Source organism: Spodoptera frugiperda, chromosome 9 (genome assembly GCF_023101765.2).
Source record: "Spodoptera frugiperda isolate SF20-4 chromosome 9, AGI-APGP_CSIRO_Sfru_2.0, whole genome shotgun sequence".
In the NCBI taxonomy this organism is placed as follows: domain Eukaryota; kingdom Metazoa; phylum Arthropoda; class Insecta; order Lepidoptera; family Noctuidae; genus Spodoptera; species Spodoptera frugiperda.
Window position 1 is genome coordinate 5,952,153 of NC_064220.1, and position 18,037 is coordinate 5,970,189.

The 18,037-nt window shown below is 36.6% G+C and overlaps 1 protein-coding gene across 4 annotated transcripts in view; it reads left to right on the forward strand.

Moving 5' to 3' along the window:
- The window catches only part of LOC118271123 (immunoglobulin superfamily containing leucine-rich repeat protein), a 380,874-nt gene that overhangs the window by 335,596 nt on the left and 27,241 nt on the right, over positions 1–18,037 (forward strand). For all 4 annotated transcript variants that reach the window (XM_035587058.2, XM_035587059.2, XM_035587060.2 and 1 more), the window contains one exon: positions 16,373–16,430. The gene's annotated coding sequence lies outside the window, so the exon portion shown is untranslated. The remainder of the gene's footprint in view (positions 1–16,372; positions 16,431–18,037) is intronic.

The following is an 18,037-nucleotide window of genomic DNA, read 5'->3' on the forward strand; positions in this document are numbered from 1 at the left end:
TATTGCGGGTTCGAATCCCGGGTTGGTCAGTGATTTATAGAGACCCGGAGCGTCTGGGATTTTTGAACACTGTTTTTATTGTAAAAGAATGAATTGGTTGCGAAAAGGTTTTCAGGATTTTTCGTTTTTTATTTTTGGGTTTTGCGGTTTTGGTCCATTGGTTGTAAGCGAGAGTGCTGGAAAGGTTTTCGGTTTGAATTTCGAGGTTGAGAAAAAAAGGATTTTTTTGGAATTTAATCCTGGAAATACTGATATTTCGAGAACGAGCTTTATTAATTTCTATGTACTTTATTGGTTATTCTTAAATTTCTGTCTTGTATATACTAGTTGGACTGTATAAATCTCATAACACCTTAAGTAACCGATGATCATCAACTGAAGTTTTTTTAATGGAATTTAAGGTACGAGGCACCTCATCACCTGATGGTAAGCGATTAGCACCGCCCATGGACACCCTCAACACCATAAAAGACACAGCTGCATTGCCGGCCTTTTAAAAATGAATACGCTCTTTTCTAAAAGCCCGGATGTCCATTTCATTTCGGAAATAAGTAATTTAAATTTGAAATATTTACACGACTACCTTTCGACTTCACCATTACTGATACATTTCACAATACCCAATGACTTTTTAATAGGCGGTAATAAGCAGAACATTAATAATGTATATGACTACAATTAACGAATACTACCTATTAGTGGTAATCCGATACTATGGAGGTTTCACATACCGGGTCAATAATAATTAATGAACAGTTACTGGCACTACTTGGTACTTGGTATCGAACCAGTATAACCTGACCGTCGAATGTGCGGAAAGACCATACAAAGCGGGACCATGATAAATTAGTTTTTATACCTTGATGTGCAGTGTATGTAATGTAGACGAAACCAGTGTAAACTGACCGTCAAATGTGCTGAAGGATTATACATAGCGGGACCATGATAAATTGGTTTTTATACCTTGATGTGCAGTGTATGTAATGTAGACGAAACCAGTGTAAACTGACCGTCAAATGTACGGAGAGGTCATACAAAGCGAGACTATGATACACTGGTTTGTATAGTTTAATATGAAGCTGTGTGTACATGCAGCCATTATCTGTTTCCAGTAATTTGAAAATGCATTTTTTATTTAACTTGGATTAAATCCTGGCTTTGTTTGAATAGTGATTGTGGGTAATGAGGATTAAGGTTTGGTTCCGTGGTAAATATTGGGTTGAAAGATTTGGTATTTGCCTTTTATATTAAACTTTTTTAATTCATAATCATATGTGAATGAGTGAATAATACTGAGAAAGAGATACACGTCTGGTTGCAGACTACGTGTCATAACATAAACACTAATGAACCTATTTCTCAAAACATCATTCACCATTTTTGATAACTTGATTTTAAAGCTTGAGGGTATCGGAAATCGAAAAACCTTATTGTACTTTACTTGACAAAATCTACACTTTAATAAATATAAAGCTGAAGAGTTTGTTTCTTTGTTTGAACGTGTTAATCTACGGAACTACTGGTCCGATTTGAATAATTATGTCTGTGTTGGACAGTAAATTTATCGTGAATGCTATTACTACATAGTATAAAACAAAGTCGCTGTCTCTGTCCCTATGTCCCTTTGTACGCTTAAATCTTAGAAAACTACGCAATGAATTTTGATGCGGTTTTTTTAATAGATAGAGTGATTTATGAGGAAGGTTTATATGCATAATACATGCATAATAAATATATGACCATTGCACCCATGTGAAGTTGGGGCGGCTTGCTAGTAGGTTATAAAACATCACACTGCGACCAGTAGGAAGCGAGCAGAGCTGGTGAATCCGCATTGAAGTAGCTAGTTATTTAAATTTAACTAACAAAGTTTGGCTTACTAAACAATTTTGCTGTATCCATAGTCATAATAGTTAATCGAGACATGAAATAATCTAATAGTCTATCCTCTCTTAAGTCATCAGGGAACAACTATCAAAGCCGACCTTCAATGTATCTCCGTCACTTAATTTTGCTTCATGGGCAACATAATTAAATTGATGGTTACAACCCTACATATTAGGAGCCTAAAGACCAGCCAAGGATGCTTAGTAACTAGAAGTTTAACTATATGTGGTTTTTAATTAACCCGCCACTGGTGACGTGTATTTGTCTTACATAGTCAGTGACCCTGGTCTCCTGCACCGTGATTTTGTGGTTTATGTATTATTTTTTATTATTATTAGATTTTTTTAGATAGATATTTTGAATTAGAAACGGTATAAAATAGGACATTGACATTGGAAGGACACAAAATGACATAAATATACAAATAGAAAATAAAAGAGATAAAATGGCATAGAAAGGACATAAAAATAAAACGCCCGCATTGCTGTTATGGGGTGGACTAATGGTCGACTCGAAATCGCAACCTAATCCGATAAACAGTTTAAAAATTATTCTTAGTTTTTAAATTACCCGGTCTCATAGACATATAGGTGACCAATGGCGGGTTAAGCTGGAAAGTAGTGTGTATTTTATAATAGGGATGATGATGTAGTATGAAAACTAAAAATCTATTTAATTCGTCAGTTAGGTAATAAAAAAATATTAGACATGTCATATAAGCTAACAATAATAATACTTGGGTAAAACGAATCAAAGTTTAGTAGTGGGAGGACATACGTCATTTCTACGCATAAAATGTAAACGTGACGTTAAAGTGATATTTCACGTCACGCGATATTTCAAATCAATATATCTCCAAAAGTATTTGTACCCCCTTTGAGGGTAAAAAGACGTGATGATAAATTTACGCGTAAATAAAGGTGGTCATGAAATTTTACATTTCTCAACCACTTTCTCCAAATATATTATGAGTCCCAGGTGCTGATTAACTAGCGGGTTTAAAAAAAAAATTATCCCTGACTTAGGAATCGATTTCAAGTCCCTTTGCTCTCAACTACTCGACTAGTGAAATAATCTAATCTAACTTATATCTCGTCTAATCTTCCATTCCCAATAAATCCATGTGCCACCCTTAGTTAAAACTATTCAAGCCAGTTTGACGGCGATGTAAGTAATATATCATATAGGCTCTATTTATTCATAGGTGAACAAATGGCATCCGGACCATCCCATTATTTATCCGGGATAAGTACGGATGAGGGTCACAGGTTATCCAGCCGTGTGGCAGGTTTATCCGGAATAGGATGCTCAAAATCGTTTGTGATTTTTTTTTCTGTATTCTTAGTCCCTGGTACTGGTGGAATACTATTAATAGAAGTGCTTGTATGACCTAAAACCCCAAAAACTTTAAAGGAAAACCCCTAATACAATACTAGCTTCTGCCAGCGGCTTTGCCCGCGTTCCTGTGGGTTAATAAAAAACAATTTTAACAAAAAAAAACCGACTTCAAAAAATAAATATTCCAAAACAAATTAATATGCACTAAAAAGTAAAAAAAAAATAATTGCGTATTTTTCGACAACTTAATAGATCAACTAACTTTACTAACTCATCACACACATTATAATGTAAGTAGGTACAATTATTGTTACTTCTGGAGACTTTGAAAACAATTATATGAGACCACACTGACATCGTACTCTTTCAAACACAAAAAGAATTTCTCAAATCGGTCTAAAACTGCCGGAGATATGGATTAACATACATAAAAAAAAATATTCGAATTGAGAACCTCCTCCTTTTTTTGAAGTCAGTTAAAAAGTGTCCTATCACCCAAGTCAGCTCATACCCTGTCTGTATACTAAATTTCATCAAAATCCGTTCAGGAGTTTCAGTTTCAGCGTCATTGACGGATAAAAATCCAAACAACCAAACTTTTTATTTTTTTTATGGAATAGGGGGCAAACGCCACCAGAGGAATATATATTTATATTATTTTATTATGAAGTGTGATGATGGTTACGTCCTCGTTTATATAATAACATTTAGAAAATATTGGGCTTTTTTCGGTTTTTCGAAAATTTCTCAGTGGTAGCACGGAGTCTGGAAATGTGCCCGATATATGGCAATAGGCTCACCACCTATTACATGGGACTTACAATATAAATAGTGAAATGTGGGTGTACACAGTGGCATTACGTGCAAAATGTGCACCTCTGCCTACCCCTTCTGGGATTAAAGGCGTGACGATATGTATGTATGTATTTAGAAAATATTGATACCATTATTACAATAATAATTCTAGTAACCGCATTTATGTTCACAACAAGCATTAATAATGTTAAAACCCAAGCCTGTCCAAAAAATCCAAACAACAGCAAAGATTTGTAAAACATTACTCCTTCCAAGACTCCCTGTTTACTACTTTTTCTGTTTCTCGTGATCCTCAACACTATTAAAATTCCTTAGCAAGATCGATGTCGGTAAAATAGCTATTATTCTTCTAGGAATCCGATTTAAAAGTATAATAGTCTGGTGCGAGAAGAACATTTCTAGAAAAACCGTCGAGACGTTTTTGTTACCATCAGATAGTTGTGGTAATAGATTTTTAGAGCAAATACTGTCTGTGGAAGAACGTGGTTTGTAGAACTTTGGAATAGTATGTGTAGGTTCTTATTTGAAAACGTAGCTTTGCACATCTGTGCTGGAAAGGACTCTTAAACTCGTTTCAAAATTCCCAGTACAGTTTCTTCAACATGATAAATCCTTGCATTACTTGGCAGTGAGAAATAGAAGTTAGTAAGATAAGTTAAAATAAAACAAAAAGCTTTTTTTAAGTAAATTAAATAATTTACTATAAAAAACCAATGCACAATAACAAAAACAATAAAAAAGTTAAAAATAACTTTAATTTCGGAAGTCGGTGTTTCTCGGTATTATTTGTTTATTACACCGACTTCCGAAATTAAAGTTATTTTTAACTTTTTTAGTGAAGTCGGTTTATTTTTTTGTAAAAAGTTTTTTATTTCACACTTTTTAGTTAAAAAAACCGGCCTAGTGCGAGTCGGACTCGCTCATGAAGGGTTCCGTAACAGCAAGTAGATGACATAATATAAAAGTTGTAAAATAACTTGGTTTTACATAATGTTTGTATGAACGACAAAGTTATATTTGCGGTTTTTGAAAATGTTTTATTTCTCAAAAACTAATAATGATATCTCGTTCAAACCAATTTTAGTTGTTGGTTTCTATTAAAATCTACAGCATAGGTACATTTTTTTCAGTTTTCTCACTCTCTTATTTTAAAAGTTAGAGGGGGGACACTCATTTTTCCACTTTGGAAGCGTCTAACTTTCAAACGATTGATTTTGACGAAAAGTGGTTTTAAGAACCTTAACGTCTTTTTTAAAGACCTATCTGTAGACACCCATCACGGATATGTTAGCTGAAAAAATTTTTTTTTTGAATCAGTTCCATGTATGCTGTGCCCCCCTTTAATTTTTAAATTTATTCATTTTTATTCAAAATTCGAATAGCGGTTACCAAAATACATCATCTTACAAAGTTTCAACTATATAGGCCCAACAGTTTCGGAAATAAATGGTTGTGACATACGGACGGACGGACGGACGGACAGACGGACAGACGTGACGAATCTATAAGGGTTCCGTTTTTTGCCATTTGGCTACGTAACCGACTTTTAGCGGTTAAAATTCTCTATCCCAATAACTACTTTATTTATTTGTATTGTCACAGTCACTTAATTAACTTTATTGTGATTTCTATGTGAGTATGAAGTTCCATTGGCCATTTCTGGTCTTCTTCATCAGTTCCACCTCTTCAAATGTTACTTTTTGACTGTAAATGCTTCAATTCTAGATGAATATACCAAAATCACTATATAGTTCCCTATAATATTTGAGGAGTTCCCTCGATTTCTCTAAGATCCCATCATCAGATCCTAACTTGGTGACAATGGGACCACCTCAGAACTATCTACTTTCGAACAAAAAAAGAATTTTGAAAATCCGTCGACAATTGACGGAGTATTCGATGAACAAACATACAAAAAAAAAAAAAAAAAAAAAAAACATACAAACAGCCGAACATAGTACCTCCTCCTTTTTGTGAAGTCGGTAAAAATAATCAACCCAACAAAAAAAATTAAAACACCTCAGATCACCGTTCAAAAAGGAACATTCGACATTAATTACCGTTAATTTAAATTAATGGCAGCCTTCATTTCCCGTACAGATATGTGATTAACCAAATCCCCCATAAAGGAACTCCGCCGTTAAATAAAATGGTCAAAAAGGCCCCATAAACAGGCCCTTGAATAACACATTACCGATAATGTCTGCCAAAACACTTAGCAGGTTTTAAGAGGCAAAATTAAAAGCATTTTACATTCAATTAAGATGCCTCTTAACGTCCTAACACAATACGGGGATTATTAATTTATCTTCTTTGTTCGTTCTAGCTTGTATGGTGGCTATGGTTTGAGAGAGAGGTCTAAAGTTAAAAAAAAGTAGTCACATATTGCTTTTTTTAAACGTTGCCCCTACACTAGCATTTTCACCAGTTTTGTGGGTGCAGTTCATCCGTGATCATGGCGCTTGCAACAGTGCCGAAATATCGGAAACTCATAGACATAAATATGACTCATAAACATGGTAAATATCCCGTCTCAAGTTCGAATGATATTGTGGGTGCGTTTACAATGACACCCAAACAAAGAGTTGCTCCGTGCGATAATCGAACCCGCTATACGTTGCGCGACAGCCGGTCGCCTTGCCATCGCACCAACCGTGCAGTGAATGATTTGTTTCAAGAGAGTCTTTTTTTATTTAAAAAATCATAGCAATCATCAGCGTTTACCTTTGTTCGCAAATATTTTACCTTCGAATCCATCACCTAACGCTTATTATTAGCCATACAAAACAAGTAAATACTCATTACTTCCAATCCCTTGTTCTTTACTGCAAAACTCTTGTAAATGAAAATCCTTTTCAAACTTCATAATTTATCACATTCAAACAAAACGAGAACGAACGTAAAGCTTTAAAAACATAATATACTAATTGGAAAATAAGCCCACACATTCGTTCTCTGAAAATACTAATATTCCTTTAATCCAACATGGGAAAAGTATTTTACCTTACGATATAATTTAAACTGAGTTTTACACAAAATCCTTCAAAAACCTTCTCTCAGTTTATATCTGTTAGCAGTTATTACTGTAAGCTTGGATTATGGACTCTAACGCCTCATTAAGTGGGGTAACTGAACTAAACGAGCCTTTACACTGGCTTGTTCTGGGGTAAGCAGAGCTTAAGGTAACCGGGGTGTCTTTGTGAGATCCTGTTTTTCAATTTCTTGAGAGTTTGTGGCTGCTTTGGATTTTCTGTGGTATGTTGTGTGTTTGATTATTTTGGGATTTACGAGGCAAATGTAATCAGAAGTTTTGTGGGTAAACGTGTTATAAAATGATAATTTAATATGTATGTAAAACAAAATAACATGTCAGATCGCGTTTATCAGTGAATCTATTGTGGATACAAAACTATATGACAGGATAATTTATAGAAAAACAAATACATAACTCACACACTTTTTATAAATCAGTAAAAATAATGTAACATTGACTTTTAACCGAGAAGTGTACCTACTCAAGGTAACACCCACTTTTCACCAATTGTGTTTAATTCCTCAGGAATTAATGACGTGAAGGTTTTTCTTGAAAATAAGTTAATATTTTTTATGGTAAAAGCCGGTCAACGAGCATACGGATCACCTAATAGTAAGCAATCACCGCCGCCCATAGACACCCGAAACACCAGAGGCGTTACAAGTACGTTGCCAGCCTTTGTCGTTTGGCCTGGGTTGTCAATTATGCTTTAAGTTTACCCACACAAAGCTTGCTCTATTCATAAAATACATTTATGAATTTATGAAAATACTTTTATGAGCAAGGAATTAGAAATAGAACTATTTTTAAATTGTAATAATGTTGATATTCTGTGCATTACTGAGCATTGGTTGAAATCTCATCAACTAATGTTCAACTTTGGTAATCATCAGATTGGTAGCTCGTTCAGCAGGGAAAACGCTATACATGGTGGTTCACTAATTTTACTAAATAATAAACTTAAATTTAAAGAACGCAAGGATATAGTTAGTTGCTCTGTTGAACGTACTGTTGAAATAGCCTGTGTGGAATTAGAGCGGTTTATTGTTTTAAGTGTATATAGACCACCTACTGGTTTGTATGACTGTTTTGAAACAGTATTAGATGAAGTGTTAAATAAACTCAGTAGTTCAAATAAATTCATCATTACTTGTGGCGATTTTAATGTAAATTTGTTAGAAAATTCTAGTTTAAGTACAAAAATTGTAAGTTTATTTGCCTCATTTAACCTCACGAACCTGTTTCTGGAGCCCACTAGGATAACTCCTACTAGTGCCACTTGCCTAGATAATATTTATACTGATATTGTACCAATTAATAAACAAATTATATCATTGCTTGATTCAGATCATTGTGGACAATTAATTTCAATAACAAATAAAGTAAATAAAGTGTCGAAACCACATATTATTGTTAACCCAAAGACTGAAAGACGCATTGAAACTTTCAAATCTAAACTCACTGACAAAATACCTTTATTATTAAGGAATAAAAATTCTAATAACTTGTGTGATGAATTTTTTAACATTTACCATACCGAGTTTAAGTCCACCTTCACACCTAAAACTATACCAGCTCATGGCAATGCGTCTTTCAACCAATGGGCAACTACTGGCATCTATAAGAGTAGGAAACGCCTATATGAGCTTTATAACGAGAGGACATATATTAATACAACTGAATTTAGTGAATATGTAAAGAAATATTCTAAATTATTTAAAAAAGTTTGCTCAATTGCAAAATCGTTATACTTGAGCTCTAAAATAAAAAACAGTGACAATGTAATTAAAGCGACCTGGAGTATTATTAACAGTGAAACAGGGAGGTCTAAAGAGAAGAGTAGTGAATTTAGTCTTATAATTGATAATAATGTAATTAAATCGGATGCAGAAGTCGCAGCTGCATTTGAAAACTTCTTTTCGGACGTTCCTGTGTCCACTACTAAGTCTTTGAACTCATCTCTATTGTGTTTTATTGTATTTTTCTAACAACAATAACAGTCTTTTAAATTCAACTCTCTATTTCAATCCGACACCAGACGTTCACACTAAAACCCACCTGACTAGAAATCGCTTTAGAAAACTATTTCCCTGGTTTCAAAGCACGATATAAGCTGCCTTTAGAATATAAAGTTGGAGACTTAAATATGATGAAGTTAGGTTCATATCGACATTATATTTTTGCTGGAAACTTCTATGATATCTCATGTGATGAAAAGTGGGATTTCGTGTTCTTTGAAAGATGTTGTAAGGATTTGATGACTAGTAACTGTTACTATATTAAAATGAAGCACTATAAACTTTTGCTGTGGGGACAAAATCATTTAATGTATCGCCTTGGGCGAGGCGAGAGACAATGTCAGACTCTTACCGACTAAAAACCACTCCGTTTCTACTCCTGCTTTTCGAACCAAAGCCCTGGTAACCCGCTAAGCAGTCCGCAACTTCGGGTCGGCATTAGCCCTACTGGGCCCCACCTGTTTACGGTGTTTAAGGCACGCGCGGAATGCGACGCGCCGCATGCACGAGTCTGGTTCTGATCACAAGCACTATAATCTAGCCATATAATTTTGTCTAGTATTGTGAATGCTTTTTTTTTAGTGGGGAAAATCATCCAATGACTTTTCTCGCCTTGGGCGAGGCGAGAGGGAGTGTCAGACTCTTACTGACTAAAAACCACCCCGTTCCTTCTTCTGCTTTTCGAGCCGGAGCCCCGGTAAACCCGCTAGGTAGTCCGCAGCTCCGGATCAGGCATCAGCCCTACTGGACCCCATCTGTGGTGGTCTGATGGCTCTTTGAGGCGCGCACGGAACGCGACGCGCCGCACGCACGGGTCTGGTTCTGGTCGGGCGGCGAACTACCCTTGCTCGCCGTCCGCAGGCCCGCACTTAAAAAGCATGTTACTATCTCGTTGACTTACTATATCGGACTGATTGACGGACGGATCAATCGATTGTGACACTCGAAATGTGTGTACCTGGTCTATTTCGCACAGGGATCATGTTGATGAATGTTGCCCGGCGGAGAACTGTTATCACAGCCGATTCACATACGTATATGTTAAATATAGTAAAACGTAATTAATGTGAAAAAATAACTAAACTGAAATGTCAATAAAAATGATAATAAAACTAAACTACTAGAAATAATTTTCAGTAAACTACGTATAAAAAAACCAACATCAATCTACTCTTTTTGAAATCGGTTTATATGTTACAGTCATAGTGATTAAATAGTAATTATTTATAATGACTGGTCATTATATATAAGTGGCAAATTCACTAGATAATGTAATAAATTAATCACTTTATCTGGACATTATTTATAAGAGGGAGTCTATGTTAGTCAAAGTAATAATACATGTGAAACTCAAAATGATACAAGAGCCTTACTTGTAAGAATAACTTGTAAGAAAAAAAAATTGTCTTTAAGATCAAAGACTAATTTGTTTTGGCATAAATTTTATTAGGAAATGGTGGTGGTGAACTTGTAGTACCCTATACATAATTCCGATAAAACTAATTTGCTATAGTTTCTGTAAGAATTAAATTATAATGTTGCTTAAAAATTGCATATGCTGTGCAACAAAAGTTAGTGACAGAACCGAATTGCTACAAAACCGACCCCACGTAGTCTTGTTTGTCCTACCCCTAGAGTGCAATTTAAAATCGCGTAGGCGCGTAGGACCGAGGCGGCCCGCGGGCTGAGGAGCAGGAGGCTGCTAGCGAGCCACGGCGGCTGAGGCTGGCCGGCGACGCCGGCCAACAAGCCGAAGCTGCGGTGGTGAGCGAAAGCCGTCTGCGACGATTAGTACGCGTGGGGCCGCCGGAGGTCCGCAGCGCCGGAGCCATGACAGAAACCCTGCCTGACAGATGGTGCATTTTTGCTTGCATGCTGCTCGTTTTATTACGTTATCCAAGTCGTTGAAGATAGTATATAAAATTGCTAGTTAAAGTGATTAATTTTGTGTAATTTATCACTTTATCTAAATTGAGTAGACGTTATATATAATTGCTAGACAGTATATATACTAACGAGATTTATTACTTTGGCTGTAACATATATACTGAAAAACCTGCTTCCAAGCATAACAAACACTTTTCTGAAAACCGCATCAAAATCGGTTCGGCAAATTGTGAGATAATCGCGCACAACCATTCACATATACAGGCCAAACAAAGAAACCTCCTTTTTTGAAGTCGGTTAAAGAAATAGATATAATATTTCTGAGAGCAAAACTGACCGATGACCAATAACATAATATGTTAAGGTATATATAGGTATATACCTTCGTTTGACAGCCTATTAGTTTATGGTCCTCGGCGCCACATGAATATGGATGGCGCACATTCATCTATAGGCAATCAGTGGACAATAAACAATTAGTCGTGTTATTAAATTCCGACCAAAAGATCGATTCCTGAGTCGAGTAAAATATTAGACGTAAATGCTTGTGTGTATGTTTGTTACTCAATCATGTCAAAAAGGCTGAGGATCGAGAAGAAATTTATAATAGTGACAGATTATTGTCTGGAATATTGCATAGGCTATTTTTTTATCCCACGTGAAAGCGGCCGAAGCCTTGGGCAGGCGCTAGATATTAGAACGTTTTATTTGGCTTTTGCAACTGCTAAGTAGTAGAATATTGATTTTTGCCTAATGTATAGCTATAGGTTTAACACACACACCCGTCGCATTGGTCACCGGTGACTGGAGTTAGCAAAGTATTTGCCCTCAACAGTTTTCTGAAGACAGTTAAAGGCTCAACGGATTTTATACCTTGAAAAGTTGTCCAGCGGAAGAAGTATAAACTCTTCTAATCCAAATCAAAACTTAACTCAACGACCTTTGTTACTGTGCAATCAAGAATTCAATACAGCAATTAAGCAAAGAATTAATTGCCCGCGGACGAAAGGACCAAAAACTTTTCTTAACAAATCGCTGCGTCGCGTCGGTTAAATGCCAGTACAAAACTGTAATCGGAGTCGCAATGAATGGCAAATAAAAAGATATAATTTAGCAGAAAACCATCAAAATGTCTGTCAAAGCAAAAGTTGGTGGAATCCCGGCCAGAGCCGTGTCGACGCGAAATTACAATGACTACTAAAATGAAACAGGCCCACAGTTTTACAAGTTAAAGATGTTTTACTTCTAGATGCGATAGTGCTAAGTGATTAGAAACATGGTATAAACAAGATTTTACTTCAGCAGTGGCAAATTTATACCAATAGCGTTGAAAATAGCGTAGTTCTTTATAAAAGGCCCTCAACGCACTTGAGTCTCCTCTGGTGTTGTGGATATCCATATGCGGCGCTGATCGCTTACCATCAGGTGACCTGCCTGCTCGTTTGCCCCCATTTCCATAATAAATGGCACGCGTGAATACTGAGCAAAGACGAGATCTGATTGACATTGGCCTAATCTATAACAAGGTATGGCACGATACTTTATTATTATTTAGTCTAAAAATGAAAATTAATTCGAACTTTTATGTCAATCTCTTAGGGCGGCCGTACACGGACTGCTCGAGCGGTCGGCGTCGACTGCTTGAAGCTGTTGACGGCTTGAAGTGTTCGCGACTGCTCGAGCAGTCGTATGTACGGCAGCGAATGAATGGCTATAGTTCATCGTGCCGTCGCGGCTTCAAGCAGTGGGTTATAACTGCTTGAAGCCGTCCGTGTACGGCCGCCCTTATAAATAAACGAACATACCCACTAAGATAATTTTCATAACGACTTGCAATCAGCTTCTTACAAAAAGCCTATATTTAAACTCAAAAAGCCTTATAACTTTTATCTCACAGCACGCACAACAAAAAAGCGACATTATGAATCGAACAAAAACGATCAAAATTGTCCATTTCCCAATGCCCCATCCAGGCCTATAGATCGGGGGAACGTTCACAATTCTCGCTTTGTATGACTGCGACAAAGCCAACCACTATCTATTGTTAAATTTTTAACAGCCTTCTGACATTTCAACCATTGTTGTGTCTACCCCTCTTTTTGTGACACATTGTAATTTCACAATTACGCTTATGTTAATGATTGTGTTCAATTTTGGATTTATTGCTATTGAACTTTTTGTCGCTTCAAACTGTTTAGTAATAACTGTTGAGCAAGATATGATTCTAGATTTTCGTTTTTTTTTCTCTATATGCTTGAAAATTTTCCCTAATACAAAATCAAACTGGTGACTTACGAATTTACTCAAAATTAATTTATTTAAAGTAAATAATAAAATCGGAAATGAAGTCATAACCACAGCTGCTAACCAGCTGCTAGGGTCACGGTCAAGGTCAGTGATTAACCACGGACAGAGTATTTTTAGTCAGCAAGGGTTGTATATTATCACAATTACAAACTGAAGTCACACAGTTACAAGTACAGCAAGACTTTCGAATGAGCTGTCGTCGGCGGTATTTCTGAACTGATACGACCTTCAAACCTTCAAGAAAAGACCGTATTCATTTTTAAAACAGGCTACGCAGGCAGGTTTAAAATAGGCGGCGCTAGTCACTTACCATCAGGTGACCCGTTTCCTCGTTTGCCCCTTATTCAAAAAAAAAGGATGTTAGTCCATCCTCACAAAAAAGGCTACTTAGCAGTCGACATTCCATCCACTGTCCCACTATACCTTTCTAACACTCAACCGAAAGTAATAAAACTTAGTTAAGATAAAGAAGTTAGTTACAGGTTCGTAGCGAACTTGTGGCAAACTTCGGGTGAATGGATAGCTTTCTGTTTAACTCGGATATGGAATCAATGGTAATCTATCTTTATATGGCTTCCTCGGTGAAATTGGCCAGCGGCGAGTTAGTCGAATCTGTCGCTAGATTTAGCTCACTAAAGATAGAATGTTAATGAAATCTGCCTGTACAGTGTGACGAAATTCTATCTCGTCTGCGATAGGTTATTATTGAAAGAATCGTACATACATTAAAATTTTTGCTCTTTTGTCATATACATTAATACGCGCGCATGATCAGCTGTTAGCAGCGGAGCGCTCGGGTTATCGAAAGACTAGTAACTAGGTAGGTACTTTGGAATTTCACTTTATTATTGTGATAAAAATGAAACTAATGAGTGTACAAAAAAAGTTTCTTAGGGAAAGTTGTTTATAATCATGAGTACAATCACGTGTTTTAATATCATTCACTAATTATCAGTAACCCTATATACGACCTAGGACTACGCTCCAATATTTAATATATTCTCCGCTATCGCCAAACATGACCACCGTCATCATAATCATCCAAATCAGAATAGGTCACAAGAGGAGTAATATATTTTGTCAAAAGGACCTCAGAGATAATATATGAGGGAGATACTTTATACCCTTTGTCTCTAGACTACAGACGTGATACAGTTATATTATGAGGCAATAATATATCTCAGAAACCTAAACTGTAGTGTGTATTATGCGTAATATACAAACACATACCCTTGTGGGTGTTATTACTTGTGAAGACCCTTTTAGTATTAAAGTACAGTCATCATGTTTATGAACTACTACCTGTTATACTTTTGCTGAGAAATTTGCTCTTTCTTAAAAGGATCCCTATCCTTTTAAGAAATAATAAAATCAAAGTTACAAATCAGTTCCCTAACTGATTTGTTTTTGGAACCTGGATGGAAAGACCTGATGGTAAGCAATCGCCGCTGACTATGGACACCCGAAACACCAGACGCGTTACAAGTGCGTGCGAAGAGGGGTAATTGGGCCTTGTTATTCATTTGGTGTCCATAGACGACGGTGATCGCTTGCCATCAAGTCTTACTTCTTATGTTATCGGCTTACTAACGTAATGTTTTGACGAGGAACTCGACTAGTTTAGCAGTGCGACAATCGCCGCGTCGTGTGTCGCGTAATGCTGCTCATGAATATGAGCCTCTAGCATGGCTTGAAACTAGTCGAGTTCCTCGTCAAAACATTACGTGAGTAGGCCGATAACATAATAATTAATTTAGTATGTCTCACGAAAGTTACAATAAAATCAAAGTCTTACTTCTTTTACCACTAATAAACGATTGTAATTTAAAACAAACCATTTTATTTTCGAAGCTACTATATTATATAAGCTACTATATAATACCTCTTTCTGTCTTTAGTTATTAGATTACAGTGGACAAAAATAAGCATTAATGTAACCAAATAAAGTTTGTGAGGGCCTAATTCTACGCCCTTGCGTTATTTTGAAAAGTGAAAATTGAAAATTCTTTTTTTTTCTTTTTTTTAATACGTTGCCCCAAACTAGGATTTTTTCTTGTGTCGAGGGTGCGTTTACAAATATACAAGTTCAAATACACCCGACACCCAGACCCAGAACAACAATTTGTGGATCACGACAACAAAGAGTTGCTCCGTGCGGGAATCGAACCCGCTACACGTTACGTAGCAGCCACTGCGCCAACCGTGCAGTCGGTAAATTATTACTTAATCTAACATTTACTTACCAACAGCTTAAAAGTGAGGTCGGCAGACATTTTTAATTTTTCTGTCTCATCGGAGACTAGATTTTCCCTCTAACTGTACATTTTATTGTCTTTTCAAAGTTAACTTGTCTGTAATGTAAACAAAGCCACTTAGTGTATGTAAGTTGTAGAGATACAGAGGAATATTATTTGTCTTGAAACTGAAATTAACATAACTTCAAGGTCGCTTTGAATGATCTGTAGAAGTTGTACTTGAAGTCAGTCTAATTATTTGATATGCAAGTAAGAAAGTGAATATTGATTCTGCACAAAGACGGTAGTTATTGATATAGTATTTATTTATGGCATAAACCGTAGAAAGAGCAGACGGATCACCTGATGGTAAGCAATCGCCGCCGCCCATGGACACTTGAAACACCAGAGGCGTAACAAGTGCGTTACCAGCTTTTTAGGGGTTAGGAATTTAAGGTTTGTTGGGGAATCAGGGATTGGGAACATTGGGAAGGGGGGTAATTGGGCCTCCGGTAACCTCACTCATACAACAAGCACAACGCAAGCGTGGTTTCGAGCCGACCCAAACGTGCCGAAGCATGGTTCTACCACACTGTAAAGTAAATTGTACGTTTTTAACAAAATCATCTTTTGTTGCCATTGGTCAATTTGGTAGCTAATCAATGTTTACCGTCTCTGTACTGAATATGATTTTACTCGCATACTAAATAACTTAACTAACTGTACATACATACATTCAGATTTTTTTCTAAAAACTATCTAACACGTGTAATAAATACGTTTTTAGTTTTCATGCCACGCGGTTTAATATTCTAGGCCAAAATTATAACCTTTTATTCTTTTTGTTTTAGATAATGGCAACTGAAAGTCAAGTGTCGAAACTGGATTGCAGATTATAATATTATTTTGGTAAGTTACACATTATACTTCACGTCATATTCTTCTTTACATAGGTATATAACAAACCTATTACTTTTTTTTTATGAAACACGCCTGTAATCGAGCAGTCGTATTACCTGATGGTAAGCAATCGCCGCCGCCCTTGGACACTTGAAACACCAGAGGCGTTACAAGTGCGTTGCCGACTTTTTGGGGGTTAGGAATTTAAAGGTTATTGTTCGGGACTGGAGATGGGGAAGATTGGAAAGGGGGGAATTGGGCCTCCGGTAACCTCACTCACACAACGAAATATTTTATTTATTTCTAATTTATTCTTTATGCACATGAATTACATTTGTACATTAGGTGGGCTTAATGCCTTAGGCATTTTCTACCAGCCAAACCTTCAGGTGATGCAATGAGAAACCAGTGGTAGGTGCACGGAGCAAGCAAATCAAGAAAGCTCAAGTGGAAAAAAGAAATACAATATACTTACACAAATATATGTATACCAATATATTAAATAATATGGAAACATAATATACCTACATAATAACATTACATATAATATCTACATATAATACATACATACTACTTATAGTGAAGATCCCGATGAAGACTCTGACAACCTCTTCAGAAGAAGCTCCCGAACTCTCCGCTTGAACGTCAAACGACCCGACAGCAACCTGACATCGGTGGGTCAAATACTAGAATAATAAAAAATAACAGTTAAATTAATTGTCCAGCACCACACTCTAACCGCTTAGAGTAATTATGGATACTTAACCCAGTGCTTAGCAATCCGGAGCTGCGGACTATCTAGCGGGTTACCGGGGCTCCAGCTCGAAAAGTAGGAGTAGGAACGGGGTGGTTTTTAGTCAGTAAGAATCTGACAATCCATCTCGCCTCATTCAAGGCGGGAGAAGTCATTTAATGACTTCCCATCCCGCCAAAATCAGTCCGCCAGATCTTAAAAATTCATCTTTTTTTTTTCATCTAAAAAAAACGTTGCCCCACACTAGGATTTTCTCCTGTGTCGTGGGTGCGTTTACAAACATACAAGTTCACATACACATGACACCCAGACCCGAAACAACAATTTGTGGATCACACAAAGAATTGCTCCGTGCGGGAATCGAACCCGCTACACCTTGCGTGGCAGCCGGTTGCCCAGCCACCGCACCAACCGTGCAGTCGAAAATTGTTTTCTAAACAAAATCGTTACCTACTAAAGAATAGTTTCAATAATCATGTTTTTAAATATGGCAGTAAGCCACGAACTACATAAAGTCGTGATATCACCTTAACCATTTTAATTTCTATAAATAAAATATCATTATGTAACCATTTTCCTCCTTCCTCCCGAGTTAAACAATCTTTTCAGCCAAATGGTGGCGGAATTTCGTGACAAACGCTACAACGGGTTAGCATTGCCAGTGTCAAAATAGTATTACTTAACTGACGTTGATTGATGTTGGCAACCCCGCTACATTTCCAATTGCGACTGTTGTTTTGAACGCCATCGCTTACGGCTCAGTTAGTTAAGTGGTTTATAAAAAAATAATTGCGTTTTTGTCGTGTGAAATATTTTATATGTGTGTGGAATAAAATGGTTTGAAAATTGTGGAGAAGTGAAT